The sequence below is a fragment of the Dreissena polymorpha genome, chromosome 6, assembly GCF_020536995.1.
Source record: "Dreissena polymorpha isolate Duluth1 chromosome 6, UMN_Dpol_1.0, whole genome shotgun sequence".
In the NCBI taxonomy this organism is placed as follows: Eukaryota; Metazoa; Mollusca; class Bivalvia; order Myida; family Dreissenidae; genus Dreissena; species Dreissena polymorpha.
In genome coordinates, this window is record NC_068360.1 from 114,681,922 (window position 1) to 114,691,317 (window position 9,396).

A 9,396-nucleotide genomic window follows, 5' to 3' on the forward strand; every position below is an offset into this window, starting at 1 on the left:
CTTTGGACCATCATCCCCTTGTCGCTCGTCTGAAACTGAAGCTGAAGTACAGTTTGAAACGTAAAATCAGCCAACACCAGCGTTACAGCGTTAGACATTTTAGAAAATGATATTTTTTTATTTTCTAAATTCGGTAAAATATACGTTGCTGGTGATCTAAATAGTACAGTTAGTAATAAATATGATTATATTGTACAATACGGAATAAATACTGCAAATGATGACGCGTATTTACGGTGGCATAGAGGTGACAGTCACTCCTCTTGTTTTAAATTGCACTCCTCTTTTTTTCTATCTCGTGGCCTTGACATAGTAACTCGAGGCCACGACTTTCAAACTCGTGGCCAAGAGTTCGCTATCAGATAGAAAAAAAGAGGAGTGTAAAACTAACAAAAAGAGGAGTGCAATTAAAAAAGAGCGGTACAGTAAATAAAGGAGGGATGCAGTAAACAAAAGAGGAGAAAACTTTAGCGATCTCGAGGTAACGAGTTAGTCAGACAATTAAATTTTGCGTAACATGTGCAAATATTCTGTACGCATATATATATATATATATATATATATATATATATATATATATATATATATATATAGCAGGCCAAATCGGGCTTTTACTGTGACGATTACTTCCCTTTGTATCAATATCATCATGGACGACCATATGAAACAATTTTGATTGGCTGACTAACTCGTGGCCACGAGATAGCTTAGTCGTTCCCTCGTGATAGCTAAAAATCTCTCCTCTGTTGTTTAATTCAACTGTCTATGTTATTTATGTATCGATGTCGATTGTACAAAAAAAAATGAAGATATACGTTTGCATGTTATATACGTCCATATTTAAAAATATGTTGATAGAATAGATATCAATGCATTAATATTGAAAATGTCCAAGTCTAATATGCATGACACATTGCTTTGACTTGTGAAGCATATGTATTCAATTGTAAACTTACGTGTAAACTATTGTTCATCTTATTCATACTACTTTAGTTATGCGGTTTGACTGAGGCAATGGAATGTAATTCGGTCGATTTTGTTTTATTTATTCGAGGATATTGAACTATACTTACAAGATAACATTAACTCTGGTCTGATTATAGATGATATCATTGATTTTATTATTATTTGCTGATGGCATGGCTATTTTAGGCAAGTCACGTGTTGCAATACAACAGCATTTAGATAACTTATATTGATATTGCAATTCTTTACGGTAAAATGTTAATACTGCTAAAACAAAGGTTATGGTATTTTGAAGAAAACGAAAAAAAGAACCTGCAATAATAACGACATTGAAGTACTTGACACCTTTAAACAATTAAGAACGGTGTTGAATTATACAGACGATTTGTTATTAAGTCAGGAACATGTGAATGGTATATATGTAAAGGCCATGAATATAATATAAGAAGTTTTAGATTTCACAGTTGTCAGTACACCCTTTGAAAATCCAAACTTGCAGATACGCGCGGAATACTTTTCCATGACATGAACATAATTGCCAACGTTGTAATGTCTTTGAGAAGATGACTACCACTTGATATATATTAACCGCTGCTTCACTTATCGAAGAAAAAACATCAACCATATATTATATATCAATCCAAATGTATACAAATTCCGCAAGTTATTTGTTTCATGTGAGAAAACAATAATTTCGAATGTAGGTAAATATATCAACTAAAAATTTGCTATAAAAAAGTAAACGATTTTTAATACTTTTGTTTAGTTAATTTCAGTACCGCCTAGGTCGAACCTACGCTGTTCTTACCATCCTATGTGTCTATTTGTCTTTGTATCCTTCAATGACTATTTTATGTTATGTTGTTATACCTATATACGTGAAAGAAAACAATATGTATATTATGTATGAAGACGATGTACTTTTGTACAAATTTGAATGAACTATCTGTCTGTTTGTCCTTAAATAACGACCTCTGCAGTTTCGTGAGTCATGCATGAGGTTACAGTTAATGTCACTGTTACTAAAAGTAGCTCAATGGATTTCGCGTTTTTATTTTTAAACGAACTGAGCTAGTTTCATAAAACTAAAACAATGAGATTTGTTCTTTCAATACCGCCTTTTGTGATCCGCCCGATTGTAACAGCAAAATATAAACACATACACGTACTTTACCCTAATTTTCAATTAATAAATAATGAAGGATAAAATCATACAGTGTAACCTTTTAAACAATGGCAGCTTTTCACATTTTTTTTCTGTCTGTTGGTGTTATATATCTTACAACGAACATTATTTATAGTAGTAAAGTTATGTATCACTTTGCCTGTTTTTGTGCTATCTAAGAATTGGACTGAACGAATTTAATGCAAAATTGTTCCATTTTTCGATAGAACAGCCGTATATACTATGGGAGAAATTTTATAAGAAAGAAATAGTACAACTTAAGAGGCATATTAGGATAAGCAGTCAAAAGAACGCCGTATTAGAATCGATATAATACTTTTACGGCATATCGTGTGGTCAAATACTACACGGACGCACGTTTAAATTTGCCCTCATGATTTAATTCCTGCACTAATTTACTTCCAGAAGTGGGTTATTTGACAACGAACTATGACAAACAAGTACTTCTTGTAACATAATAAAAATAAAATAAAATTTTACAAGCAATGACCTAATTAATAACATAATGTATGATTTGTTGTTTTAAAACATTAAAAGAATGACATGATTTATGTCAATAACTGAAGATGTTTTTTATCAACACGGCCATTCCTTTCGAATTGCCGATAGTTATCATAAATACAACTCAACGTTTATATTAAATTGCCGTTCGTAAACTGTGACATCCCTTATCTCAACTCAGAGACATGTATGTAAATTGGGTAAGTGAACCATTTGCGGTAACCTATCGACCCAGGATTTGCCAATGAAATTGAGACGTATGTATGACTTCGTATACCAAACGCTTAAAAAAATAGTCATTTAATGAAACACTCAACTAATAAAATCATTTGTATGTATAACAAAATAAGCAGACATAGCTATTGATCTGTAATCATTGATTTCGATTTTAATTCTGTTCTTATATGTGTACATTTCAGCTCTGCTATTGGTGTGTTCTGTTGTTCTAATCGCCGGGGCAAGTCTCAAAGAGGCTAGACAAGCTACAGGCAAATAAAGACTTATCAAAGTCGTATATAATACATAACGACAGAATTCTTGCATTTGAATGTCTTAGGGCTTCGTAATTGGATCAAGAAGTCCCACTTACATACGCAACACAAAACCTGGTTATAAAGCTGTTATCCAGAATATGTATGCAAAACAAAAGACTGCATTGAAGCATTAAGAAAATAAGGAATCTATGATTCGTACATTTACAAGAACAAAATCGTGGCTTGGTTTTTTAGCTAATGATACTCATATGTAAAAAAACACTGTCAGCAACGAAGTTTAAAACTTGTCTATTTTGTCCAAGGTTTACTATGTTGCAAGTGCAAAACCACGGACCCCACCTTTCAGGACTGCAATATTGTGAAGATTTGCCAAAATGGAGAGGTAAACGTTGTTAAAATATATTGCGATGATAATTTAAACATGCATAAAAAAACACAATTTTACAACGGCTTTTAAAAATAAACAAAATAATGTTAAAATTTACCATAGTTAAACGTTTGAATATATTTATATGATAACGCTTTTTCACATCTGGAAAATGCTCCTTCTCCTCCTACTCCTCATCATCATCATCATGATCAGCAGCAGCATCAGTAGCAGCATCAGCATCATCACCACCATCATCATCATCGTTGTCGTCGTCGTCATAATAATAATAATCATCATCATCATCATCGTCATCATCATCATCATCATCATCATCATCATCATCATCATCATCATCATCATCATCATCATCATCATCATCATCATCATCATCATCATCATCATCATCATCATCATCATCATCATCATCATCATCACCATCATCATCATCATCATCATCATCATCATCATCATCATCATCATCACCATCATCATCATCATCATCATCATCATCATCATCATCATCATCATTATCATCATAATGTATTATACATATATTTCAGATGTGTCTACATAAAAAGAGATCAAGTAACGAGTCAACTGAATACATAATGGGCTGCGCCACCCCGCAGGTATAAATTAAACGGTGATAGGTATTTGATCGCATTAATTGTTGTCGAAACAAAAGTATTGATCATATCTTATTGTGTACGCGACCGTTGACTTTAATAGGGGAAGTTGCAGTTATGTTGATATCGAGTTTTTACTTGTGTTATTATTTTGCATTTGAAACTGAATAGGTAATAAGGAGGTTGTTTAGGGACGAACATACATGCTGGGCTTTTATTCGTGTTCAACCCATACAGGCCTGTAATGGTCAAGTGCTTATTGTGGGACGGAGAGCACGCTGTTTAAAACAATATGTTTACGGGCGCGACACAACTATTGACTGCTGCACAACACACTTTTGTAATCTACCATCCTCGACAAGTACCATGTCTTCTACTACAATAACCACAACCTTAGGTACGATGGACTTCACAGAAAGTCAATGCATAACAGTGTCCATATAGATCTTAAAGTTGATCAGCAGTGTATGAATCCATGATTGGAAGCGTTATTCATTAATTGAGTCGTGTTCTGAGAAAACTGGGCATTATGCATGTGCGTAAAGTGTAGTCCCATATAAGCCTGTGCAGTCCGCACAGGCTAATCAGGGACGACACTTTCCGCTTTTATGACACGTTTCGTTTAAATGAAGTCTCTTTTTAGCAAAATTCCAATTTAGGCGGAAAGTGTGGATTGCACAGGCTAATCTAGGACGACACTTTACGCACATGCATTGTGCCCAGTTTTCCCAGAACGCGACTCAATTGAATCATACACGTGTAATGTCAAATCATACGTCAGGTTTGATATTATGCTTTATGTTCAATTTATTACAAACTTGTAATAACTATTGCAACATTTGCGTGTGTAAATTTATGCAATGATCCTCCGCAGTTTTTTGTAGCAAGATGAACTCCATCCACCACCAAACGTTCAGTTTTTATATATGCACCCCACAATATTGATTACATGTTTACTGTAAACTATGCCAACAACGAAAACGGGAAATCAAACACATAAACAAAAACAACTAATTATTTGGTGTGCTTAATTTGAATGTATTTGGCCATGTTTACATCATTTATATCATTTACACACTGTATGATAGCAACTGTAGTTATCTACATTAAATGGAAATGAGTATAGTTTCAGGTTGTAAACAGAAACACTGTATCTTTTGTATGTGGACTTTTATTTGGTATTTCTATATACGTATCATAAATATCAAACGAAACATACGCTGTTGATTTATGTTTGTAAAGAATATGAATTACGTTCTGGGAGAACAAGGCTTGATAAATGTGCGTAAAGTTTCATCCCAGATTAACTTGTGCAGTCCCAAAGGTCTAATCTGGGACAATATTTTCCGATTTTGTTATATTTTTTGTTTAAAGAAAATCGCGTCTTTGCACAAGTCAGGTTAAGATAGAAAATGTCGTCATTGATAAAGCTGTGTAGATTCCACAGGCTAATCTGGGACGACACTTTTCGCACATGTATTAATCCCTGATTTCCCTGAGTGGGGCTCATACAATCCCAGCTCTTTGTATCCATTATCATCTGTACAACAGCCTAAACAACTACGCGCACATATTAACCAGCTTGCGACGTCACCAATGGTTACAAACAACTCTATGACAACGAAGGCGGTACCACACTATGCGTTAAGGTTCACAAAACAAATTTGAAAGCATGGGACGCTGCAAGAGCACAATGTCGCCATGAAACGACCTGGTCGTTTTAGATTCATTGCAGAAACTTCAACTGTTACAAACCGAGCTGACAAGAATGGGACTAGGAGGTGAAATGTAAATATTGTCTGTCTTTTTACTCATTTTGATGTTAAAATATTAAGTTAGTTATTGTGAAGTTGGTGTGTGTTGTTTATATTAAAACCATTATATATTTTATAAGATGTGCCAATCTGCTTGTTTAGAAAGACGTGTAAAGGGTGAAATATTTATATAAAATGACCCCTATTACAATAGTTTTAATGTAACACGAGTATCAACATCATCCTTGCGATGTTTAGGGTACATGTATCATTAATTCGACTTATTGAGAAACACAGGAGTAATAATGCGTTTATGAACATTCAGATGGAGCCATTCTTTGGATAGGTGCCCAAGATGTGCTGCAACCTCTTCACTTCATCTGGACAAATGGACATCCGGTTGATATGTCCAATGGCTGGGCACATGGTGAGCCGTCGGGTAACCAGCACTGCGTCTCGATAAACCACGTGAGCGGCTATAAGCTACACAGCAACAATTGTGGGCATCTTAACAAATTCATATGCCAACGTGTGAATGGGCTCTGACGACAACAAACTTGCTGAATATTGATATTCAGCAAAAGACGAATCTGTTTGTAAAATGTCGTGAAATGCATTAACAAATAAACGAGAAGCAAATAATTATGTTCGTCAGTTAACATTCATGCGTCGCCAATTGTTTAATGATGTTGTTAGGCAAAGGTGAACTTTAGTATTTGTAAATTGCACTTAGACATTGATACATAATAGATGTTCTTTGGCTATACATGCATGTATGGGTTAACGTGAATGGGCGACGAAGTTATCTATTATACTCAAGCCTTACTACGCTGTCACACAGGTCCGCACATAGGGCAGTCGCGAAGACGCCAACGGGACGTGTGAATAAACTTACACCGACACACTCGACCGTCACTATCACTTAGAGATAAAGAAAAGAAGAACATGTTTCCATTAAACAAGACAAGACAGGTCATTCTGTACGAGCATCGGATCATTTCAAATGTATTTTTGCCGTTCGACATTATCAGGGGCGGATTTGAGATAGTATGTTATAGATCCACTTTTAAACACTGTTCACTAAATGTAAAATGATACATTATACGAAATCTTAACGAACGGGAGTCAGAACCTGAATTGAAATGTGTATTTTTGCCACAGTGTCGCACATGCACATCGTTCAAATTCATTCACGATTAAAAAATTGTGCAACAATGTTGTAACATGTTTTATCGAAAACATTCTCTAACATGATAGTAATAGTTACAAAGATAAAATAAATTACGCGCTATAGTTGCTTAATTTACGTATATTCGATTATAAAATAATAGTTTTAAAGTGATATAAAACAAATATTTAAATAGGTCATTTTTTGCCTTGTTAATTCTAGCTAAAAATTAACCCATCCATTGTACCGTTATGTATATTTAGAGGTGTTGTAATGAATATAGTGACAGCCTTGCGATAATAAGAACTTGGGTTTGATTGGCAGTTTGGGAGCGTTCTCTGTGTGACCTCTCAATGCGCCTAGTACTGGTTCTATCCAGAAATCAGATCCGCGAGTGTCGCAAAATGGTTATGCCTTCGATGCAATATAATTAAATACCTCGATTTAAACTGATTACACATAAATGCATGAAATGAAGTTTAATATTGTTAGTATGTTATCATGTTCAAATACACGACTCAGTAGTGTAAGGTCGTTGATTATGAAATTCTTTATGTGCGTTGCATGGTATATTGTTGCATCGCACCTAAATTTAAAATTAAATTGAGACGAATATACGACACACGCAATAGAGATAGGCACTGCGATAGTCTGAAGAGATATATAATCCTAGATAAGGGCTATACAAGAAGATTATGTATGTATTTAAAAGTTTAAGCGAGTGAATATACATATATGTATGTCGTTTACCGTGACATAGATGTTATAATGTTTTATCACAACAACTGAATAACCAAATGAAATTTTACATTTAAAATATTTTAGCGATATAGTATCATCTCGCGCGGTATGTTGATAACTGGCTGCCCGATTAACACAGCGTACATGTATTGTGGTTATTGCGCTTCTCACTTGGGCGTGCGCTTCTCACTTGGACGTCCAAGGCTAAATTCCGGATAGCGACAATAGACGGTGGTAACAGAGTTTTGACGGTCAGAACTGTCTGTTCTATTAAAGTAAATGAATAACAAAGATGGTATAAAATACGAACAGCATTTTAAGCTCAATATGATGCCAACATGTATTCATGTCATACTAAAAACTTGTAAGGTTTATGAAACTGAAAGGTTTATGAAACTCGTACAGGAGGTATCAAGATATATATCATAGGAATTAAATTCTATACAATTTCGCGGAAATGTGGTCTTGACAAGTGCGAACGGAAGCTTCAATGTGTAGAATAACCCAAATTACCTAAATCCCCCTTATAGAAAATAATTTATTTCAGAAACTGAAAATGTCATGCAAGCAATATTAAGTATGAATTTATATCACGTGTGTATGTAAACTAATAGGGAATGTTGGTATTTGCGTAACTTAACGAAGTGAACGTTATAAATCGTTTTACACGTCAAAAACAAGTGAAAACTGTTTTATGTTACCAATTAAATAAAGCCGTATCAATGCCACCGTTTTGTTGTTCCGCACTTTCAATTATGATGATTGATAAATGCCTCATAACCATTGTTTAATATTATTTCGATCACTTTTATACGTAATACTAGTAACATGTTGGTCTTCGGTACCCGCTCGGCGTCAGAAAGCGTGTAAAACTTAGCAAAATTCCAGTTATAGAAAGCGCTATTCGTGTCAAATACATGTGGACACAATGTTTCGTAAATATTTTCGTAAATCACATGGGTAAATATCAGTGTAGAGGTGTTAATTTATTACTAATACCAACATTACACGTAGTAACAGGTTAGATTTTGTTAAGCGTGCAATCATTTGGGAGCGTGTTTAAAGTACCGAAATACTCGTTACACATAGCAAATGTTCTTTACAGACTATTCTAACACGGCACGCGACTTGTTTTCTATAGACACAGAAGGAAATCAAGCGTGGGTTATTCTGCAATAACTTATGGGCGGAGCTTAATGTTTCGAAAATAGTTCCGAATAAATAAAGAAAATATTGCAGTAAAATGCACGTGCTAAAACCCGCTCTGAAAGAAATGTAATAAATGTAGCATGTATATAAATGTAATGAAACAATAAATTGTATATTTGGTGATAAGTGGCATAACCACGTCTACAAACAATGTTATTTGTTAGGAAACGTAATTCAGAAAACATTTATAGCATGTCAGCTTTTCAGTAGCATCAATAAACCGGACGACATTAAGTTTTTACGATTGTTGTTTTCAATGAAAGTGACGTCGTTTGCAAAATATTTATGAATGAAAATGACGTCATATGTTTGTACAATTCAATGACGTCACTAAATAGTGAACTTTGTACTAAGAAGGGCGGAGTATTGAAAAATATAGTT

The 9,396-nt window shown here is 34.4% G+C and overlaps 1 long non-coding RNA gene across 1 annotated transcript; it reads left to right on the plus strand.

Annotated features, from left to right (window-relative positions):
* The first annotated feature begins 3,453 nt into the window (after positions 1 to 3,453).
* LOC127833826 (uncharacterized) lies at positions 3,454 to 6,432 on the plus strand. The gene is made up of 5 exons (XR_008027616.1): positions 3,454 to 3,529; positions 4,078 to 4,146; positions 4,315 to 4,540; positions 5,695 to 5,924; positions 6,223 to 6,432. It is a non-coding gene; the product is annotated as an uncharacterized LOC127833826 (long non-coding RNA).
* Positions 6,433 to 9,396: the final 2,964 nt, after the last annotated feature.